Here is an 8,269-nt window from a genome sequence, read left to right as displayed (position 1 = left end):
TTTAAGTACATTTAAGTCGTCATTGGACAGGCATATGGACGTACATGGAATAGTGTAGGTTAGACGGGCTTCAGATTGGTATGACAGGTCAGCACAACATCGAGGGCCGAAGGGCCTGTACTGCGCTGTAATGTTCTATGTTCTTTTCTTATAAATCTTAAGTTATCTCGGGGTTGTGACTTGAAACAAGTTCTGGGATTTACATATTAATGAATCGAAACATGCAACCCATTCTAAAGGAATGTATTTTTTAGTAGACTGTAGACTTGTTCAGTATATTGTGTCAGTTGCACGACACTGTGACGTTGTGCTATAAATTCTGTGTCCTGTGTATCCTGCCCCACCAGCTCCCTAACAAAGGAGCAAGGCTCTGAAAGTTTCTCTTTCCAGATAAACCTGTTGGACTATAACCCGGTGTTGTGTGATTTTTTTTTAATTTAACCTGGTCAACAAAGAATAACGAGTATATTGTAACTGAAACTCAGACAGACGCGCATCTGCAGTCCTCACTTTCTCCCAGTGAAACAATTCCCCCCACAGGGAATCCAGAAAGACCCTGGATTTTTTTAGCTGTTGGAAACTTGCCCCCCCCCTCTCCTGCCGCGTTTTGCTGTGAGCTCCCAAGCCTTGCTTGAACCCTGAAGGAGGGTTACACCTGAAACATTGACTTCTCCACCTCATGATGTGTGTCTGACTTGCTGTGTTCTTCCATACCGCCTGCCTGCAGACTCTGTGTTCCCCAAGCAGCCCTGAGTCAACTGATCTAGGGCCAAAGTGGGGAGGAGGGAAGGATTGTGAGCACAGAGCAGCCTATTACACTGAAGGGAAACTGTCACCGCCCATCCACACAGAGAGTACAGTACTTTCCACTTTGTTTACCAGCTTCCCAGCCGCCACTTTGTCCCAGGGAGATTGAAGGGGTCGCCTGAAAATAGGTTGAGTGGCCAAAAAACAATTATAAAAATGGCAACGACCATGGTGAAATGGTTTCAGCATCCCATGGAAAGGTGAGCTGTAATATTCCAGGGTGGGCTGGCTGGTTGTATTCCCAGATCCTGGGTTGGGTTCATACACCGATTTCCCACCCCCTGCTTTTTTTTTCCCTGCAGGTTTATGGACAAAGTGGCGATTGTGAGTGTGTCAACTTACCGGGACCGGTATCTGGACGAGTTGGAAAGTAAAAGAGCAGCTGGGTTTGGCGTTAAATCCCGAGGGAGCACTGAGACCCAGGTATTGTACTCCCGGGCACCGGGATTTCTGCTCGGTTTTGTTTGTCCCAAACCGTGTTTGAGCCTGTACCGGTAAACATGGTCCTTGCACAGTCTCTCCCCCACCCACCCACGGTCATCTTAATGTGCAAACTCGCCAGCCCGTCCCCCGAGTTAATCAGTTGTCGGTCTTTATCTCAAAAGGATCCAACAAAAAGGGGGAAGCTTTTACCAAAGCTGGGAGCTGAGTCAGTTGGAATGTTAGTTACTGTGTCTGGCCTCCTGTGCAAGGAAAATTATTTCTGTTTCAAAACTGTGCTTTATCTCACAAGAACCAGCTGGAAAAGGCTCGAAGTCAGATCTTACAGACTTTGCAGAGAGGAATTTTTTTTTTAAAAAGGAAACATTTTGGCATTACCCCAAGCTGCAAAACAACAAAAGCACTCCATACTTACGCAGGAAACTTCTATTAAGTTTAAAAAAAAATCCACACAACCCAGTCTGACATCAGTATCTCCAAATCAGGAAACTTTATTTAGGGTCTGAGAGCTGGACCTTCACCAGGAAACCCTCAGAGGGTGGTCTTTCCCCACTGCCCCTTGGCAGCAGCTGCCCCAGTCTTTAGTGCGCCCCTCAGCGCGAGACCTGGACTTTGGGATGTCTCAGTCTGGAACACTCAGTCGGGGGTGAACTCCTTGCTCTGGGCAGACCAGAGAGCGTCTCTCACTGAGTTGGTGGTCCTCCAGGCGCAGTTGATGTTTGTGTGTGTATAGGGGAGGGGGGGGGACATCCAGAGAAGTATCTTATGGGCAGAAGTTGGGCCTGTAGTCAGTGGGGTTTAGAAGGTTGAGAGGTGACCTCGTTGAAACTTATATGGTTCTGAGGGGTCTTGACGAGACAGAGGGGGGAGAGGTTGTTTGCCCTTGTGGGAGAGTCCAGGAGCAGAGGACAGCATCTCAGGGGAAGGGAGTCACATATTGAAGACAGAGATGAGGGGGAGGTTACTCTCTCACAGGGGAGTGAGTCTGTGGCGACTGGGTCTTCTAAGTGTATTCAAGGCTGAGGTGGACAGATGTTTAGTTAGTGAGGGACTAAAAGGTGATGGGGGAAAGGCAGGAAAGTGGAGGTGAGGATTATCAGAGCAGCCTTGGTCTTATTGAGTGGTGGAGCATTCACGATGGGCCAAATAGCCAACCACTGTTGCTATGGTTTTATGGTTTTTATTTACAGCTTAGCTCGTCCATTTACCCATTCTGTCCATTCGCAGCACTTGGGTTAGTTTTGAGGGGAACATATCTATATATATAGAGAGAGAGAGAGAGAGAGAGAGAGGGAAGCTACTGTTTCCACACAGGATGAGGGGACATGACCTTGTCTCGCCCTGTACTGAAATGTGGAAACAATTTCACACACATTGGGTACTAGAGGTTTCGGAACATTTCTGCTGCAAATGATAAGTAAGATGAGATGAACTGTGGATTTAAAATCTGAGACTGATGAACAAAATGCTGTGATAGATATTAAGGGACAAAGGAGGTTATGTGGTGTTTCACCGCTCAGAACTTGAATTGATTTGGCTCTCTCGCAAATCTGACCAAATGTGTGTTTTAAAGATGTTGATCGATGGGTTAATATTGGTCAGAATATGAGGGAGAGCTCCTGTTTCCTCTTCACATGTGGAGTGGCATGGAGGTTTTCAGATTCACCTGGGAGGGCACCCTGGGCACGAGTTGAACATCTCACCTGAGATGACGAGCACCTCCTGAACACTGCGACGTCTCCTCAGGACTGCACCCGAGTGTGGTTTTTTTAAGACTTTTGTGCTTAACATCTGGAGTGGGATCTGAACCTACAATTGTCTGACTCAGAGACCAGCTCATTACCCACTGAACCGAGCTGTGACGATAGCTGGGCGAAAGTGAGGACTGCAGATGCTGGAGATCAGAGACAAGATGAGAGTGTGGTGCTGGAAAAGCCCAGCAGGTCTGGCAGCATCCGAGGAGCAGGAAAATCGACATTCCGGGCATGAGCCCTTCATCAGGAACCTGCCGGAATGTTGATTTTCCTGCTCCCCGGATGCTGCCTGACCTGCTGTGCTTCTCCAGCACCACTCTCATCTTGTCTGTGTCTATAGCTGGACCACTCCTGTACCCATCTTCCTACGTTTCAAATCGACTTTACCTAGAGACGATCTCAGCACAGTCTCCCCACTTTGTGCAACACCAATCTGTACAGAAATTGTAAAGCAGGCTAAATTTGGCGCTGAATAGTTCTGTGCAGGTGTAACTGGCCAGCCTGAAAGCAAGGATTGTACCTGGGTACCTTTGTACCTCAGACGGCATTGTAAGAAAAGAATAAACTTTTCGCTATACTCATTGAGTACATGCGGCAATAAATTCATTTCAATTCGTAGGACTGTTTTATTCCTGCATAGACTGTTCAACTAACTGTAGTACATGAGTGTATTTTACCTGATGCCTCAGTGTTTACGTTATCCCCTGTAGCATAATAAACTCAGGAGCAGATATTGTGGTATTGAAGGATCCAACGGATGTCTATTGCAACTAACTATTATGTAAAGATATTGCATTCCTCAGGCACGTATGTGTCTGGGCTAATATTAAGCTATTAGATTACAACAAAGGAGCATTCTTCTGGTAGAGTGTCATGCTTCAAGTTATCTGAGGTAAGGTGGAGTTCGAGATCTTTCCGTCCTCAGATCATATGCTGCGTTGCAGTATTAAGGTCATGAGCATGTCCCTTAAAGGTCGTAGCGTCTTCGAGGTGTACAGCGGGAGAAAAAGACCCCTCAGCCCATCAAAATCAAGCGCATGACTATTCTAATCCCTTTTCCCAGCACTTGGCCCTTAGTCTTGGCATTACAAGGGCTCAAATAAATGTTCCTTCAATGTTTTTGGGCCACCTCATGTCTCTACCACCCTCCCAGGCAGTGAGCTCCGATTCCCACCACCAGCTTCTGAGGGAACACGTTTGTTTCCTGGCATCCCCTTCAAACCCCCTGTGCCTGAGCTCCCATCGATGCCCCTCCGCCAAGGGGACAAGTCTGTTACTGCCTCTGCACCCCATAATCTGATACATCGCCGTCATGTCCCCCTTCATACTGACATGAGGAATATCACAACAGGAGTCCAATAGCTTTCAGCATTAAGTACCAGAAATACTTTGCTGTGAACAAGCCGGCACTTCCTGATGATGAGGGATTTACTGTAACTCTGTGCAATGTCATGATTCGGTTAGGAGGAGTGGTGACTTCCTTCTCTTCTACCATTCCTCTATTGTCCACAACAAAATGTGAATTTAAAATAAGGAAGACAGTGGCAAATTACCATCAAATATGTAACTGTATATAGCTCAGTGTCAGAAACAAGTCAGCACAGTTTCTTAAAGCATTCAGTAAAGAGCTCATTAATTGCAGAAAAGAGCCTTAAGGAACAAAGAAAAAAGAAAGTTTACAGCCCAGGAACAGGCCCTTCGGCCCTCCAAACCTGTGCCGACCCAAATGTACTGTCTAAACCTGTCACCCAATTCCTAAGCATCTGTAACCCTCGGCTCCCCACCGACTCATGCCTCTGTCCAGACGCATCTTAAATGAATCTACCGAGCCTGCCTCTACCACCTCTGTTGGCAACACGTTCCAGACCCCCACCACCAGTACCACACATGGTGAAGTACTTGCCGCGTGTATTCCCCATTCCACCTCTCACCTTGAAAGCGTGACCTCTCGTTATTGAATCCCTCACCCTGGGGAAAAAGCTTGTCTCTATCCACCCTGTCTATACCCTTCATGATTTTGTAAACCTCAATCAGGTCCCCCCTCAATCTCCTTTTTTCGAATGAAAACAATCCTAACCTACTCAACCTCTCTTCATAACTAGCACCTTCCACACTAGGCAACATCCTCGTAAACCTTCTCTGCACCCTCTCCAAAGCGTCCACATCCTTTTGGTAATGTGGCGCCCAGAACTGTACACAGTATTCTAAATGCGGCCAAACCAACGTCATGTACAACGTTAACATGACTTGCCAGCTCTTATACTCAATACCCCGTCTGATGAAAGCAAGCATATTATATGCCTTCTTGACCACTCTATCCACCTGTGCAGCAACCTTCAGAGTACACTGGACCTGCACTCCCAGATCTCTCTGCTCATCAACTTTTCCCAAGGCTGTTCCGTTCATTGTATAATTCGCTCTAGAATTAGACTTGGAAAAATGGAAAGCCCATTAATAAAAGGTTTTAAAATTTGCAAATTTATTCAACTACCCTTCTCGAAAAATAACATTTATGTGCAAGCAAACCCCCCCCCCACCCCCCCCCCCCCCCCCCCCCACCCCCCCCCCCCCCCCCCCCCCTCCAAACCTGGGAAAGATATAAAATTCTGTGCAGAATGTTATTTTAAAAATATTTTGGAGAAGTAACATTTAAAATCATAACAATATAATTGTTTACGGATTGTCCCAATCGCTTGTCTGTGGTCAAAAATCAGTTCCGACATAAGCACTGGGATTTCTTTTGAGATCAGTTATGGCTGGTTGAAGTCTCTCTTCTGGGGACAATCGTTTTGGTGCACACTTCTCCATTATGAGCACTCTATTTGCAGAGACAACATTTTCCAGTTTGCTTTCTATATCCTCTAAGGGTATGCTGCGTGACTGATGGAGGTGAACTGTGCTTGGCTTTCAACTAACACACTTGCTAAGAGAGGGTTCAGAGAACGAAAGGGCTGTTCCTCCTCTGAGTAGATACCTTCAATGTCCTTTCACCCCATGAGTTCAGAAGTCAATAATTCTATTATTCATGCGATCTCTCTCTCTCTCTCTGAAAATCTTGTCAACTGGATGTCTCTGTCTAAACCCCGTGTGTTTGAAGACACATCTTTATCTGCAGCCAGTGACATGTACTTTGCCAAATGTCCTTTCCAAAAATTCAAGATATGTAGATATCAGTCAACATTCTAAATTTATTCTAAATTAATCTTTAGATCTCATTTTCATAACCCTACCTTAAAATAGCTGCACAAACAACATTTTGGAAGTGTAGCGGTGAACTTGAAGCAAAAGTATTTCACTGCAAACTGATCTGAACATATGGGAAGCGTGAGATGGCACGGTGGCTCAGTCGTTGGCATTGCTGCCTCACAGCGCCAGGGACCCGGGTTCAATTCCAGCCTCGGGTGACTGTCTGAGTGGTGTTTGCACATTCTCCCCGTGTCTGCGTGGGTTTCCTCCCAATATCCAAAGATGAATTGACCATGCTAAGTTGCCCGTAGTGTTCAAGGATGTGTAGGTTAGGTGCATTAGTCAGGGGTAAATGTAGAGTAATAGAGTAAGGGAATGGGTCTGGGTGAGTTACACTCCGGAGGGTCAGTATGGACTTGTTGGGCTGAAGGTCCTGTTTCCACATTGTAGAGATTCTATAAAGTTAAAGAGCACCACCATTGGTCGGAGGGTGAAATTACAGTGTGACATGGTCACAGAAAGATTTTGTTATAGTTGTGGACTTCGAAAAATATAATGGAGAAAACCTATTCTGAACTGTGTCAACAGCAAATAAGACATTGTATAAACATTGACTGATATCAAATTGCAGTTACTTATTAACTGCTCACTGTGTATTTTATCCTGGAGCTATTAATCTTTATGTTAATGTCTTTATTTATATATTTCAGGAAAATAAACCACATTCCAGCACCAAGAAAGTGTTCAAAAAGACGTTGAACTGAAACACAGAATCATTCTGCAGTTTTCCAAGATATTGACAAAGTTTGAAAACCAACAGTTTTTTTGTATAACAACAAGCTTCACCTTTTTGTTCTCAATTCATACCGACGTCACCTTTTGACTCAGCTATTCCAGAGCTTTTCTAATCAACCTCCCATGTCACAAGGAGCCCTGAGGCTTATTCCTGAGGCAAAATATAGTGAAAGTTGAATCTCTAACCTATTCCAGACAGAGAGAAATATGAGCTTGCAGAGCCCACACTTCTTGCTGGCTACTTGAAGATTCAAAGAGAAAACCTTTAGGATCAGGAGATCTTTGAACAAGAGATTTTTTTTTTTAGATTTTTTTTTTAGATTACTTACAATGTGGAAACAGGCCCTTCGGCCCAACAAGTCCACACCGACCTGCCGAAGCGCAACCCACCCATACCCCTACATTTACCCCTTTAACCTAACACTACGGGCAATTTAGCATGGCCAATTCACCTGACCCGCACATTTTTGGACTGTGGGAGGAAACCGGAGCACCCGGAGGAAACCCACGCAGACACGGGGAGAACGTGCAAACTCCACACAGTCAGTCGCCTGAGTCGGGAATTGAACCCGGGTCTCTGGCGCTGTGAGGCCAGAGGGGACACGGTCCTGAGGACACGGTCCTGAGGCCTGGTCAACAGGCTGCACGTGACTTGCGTGTTTATTTACCCGCGGTTTAATCTCCTCTGGGGTCCCTGGGTTTTACGGTTCTCAGCTTAACAGGCTGCTGTGGGATTGCGGCCCTGTCATTTTTAAAACGGGTTTGAAGCCCGGGGTTCAAGTAACCAGGGCCGTGGGATTTGACGCAAACACATCAGTCTCCAGTGAGTGTCTGACAGACAAGACTCCCCAAGGAGGAAATTAAAACCTTAAAAGTGAAACTCCCTCCCCACCCCAAACAGTTGTTCAGAGTAATGTGAGGTGTATACAGGCCAGGGTGATCAAATGTGTCGTCGCATTAATAGGACGCACATTGGCCATTTCAATTCAATTCTCTGACTATCTGGGAGGGGATCTGTCAGTCTGTCTTTCTCTCTCTCTCTCTGTCCCCTCTTGAACTTTCTTTTGTTGATTTTTTCAAATAAAACCTCTTCTACTCACAGCAATGTGACTCAAGGTTATTTGAAGTTCGGGAGATGGATATATTTTGTAGTGCAAGGTGGTTGTTCTGGAGGCAAAGGGGTAAAAATACACAAGCAGACTGAGAGAGAGTGTGTTTGTGTGTGCAGGAAGGAGGCACAAGGTGTGTCTTTGTAGCTAGGCTGGGAATGGGAGACAGGATCTGGG

General features: G+C 45.8%; 1 long non-coding RNA gene across 1 annotated transcript; it reads left to right on the top strand.

Moving 5' to 3' along the window:
• Window positions 1–162: 162 nt before the first annotated feature.
• LOC122541400 lies at window positions 163–7,277 on the top strand. Its single transcript, XR_006309592.1, has 3 exons — window positions 163–1,007; window positions 1,110–1,230; window positions 6,899–7,277. It is a non-coding gene; the product is annotated as an uncharacterized LOC122541400 (long non-coding RNA).
• The last annotated feature ends 992 nt before the right edge of the window (window positions 7,278–8,269 follow it).

The sequence above is a fragment of the Chiloscyllium plagiosum genome, chromosome 37 (assembly GCF_004010195.1).
Source record: "Chiloscyllium plagiosum isolate BGI_BamShark_2017 chromosome 37, ASM401019v2, whole genome shotgun sequence".
In the NCBI taxonomy this organism is placed as follows: domain Eukaryota; kingdom Metazoa; phylum Chordata; class Chondrichthyes; order Orectolobiformes; family Hemiscylliidae; genus Chiloscyllium; species Chiloscyllium plagiosum.
This window is presented reverse-complemented; position numbering and strand designations above follow the sequence as displayed.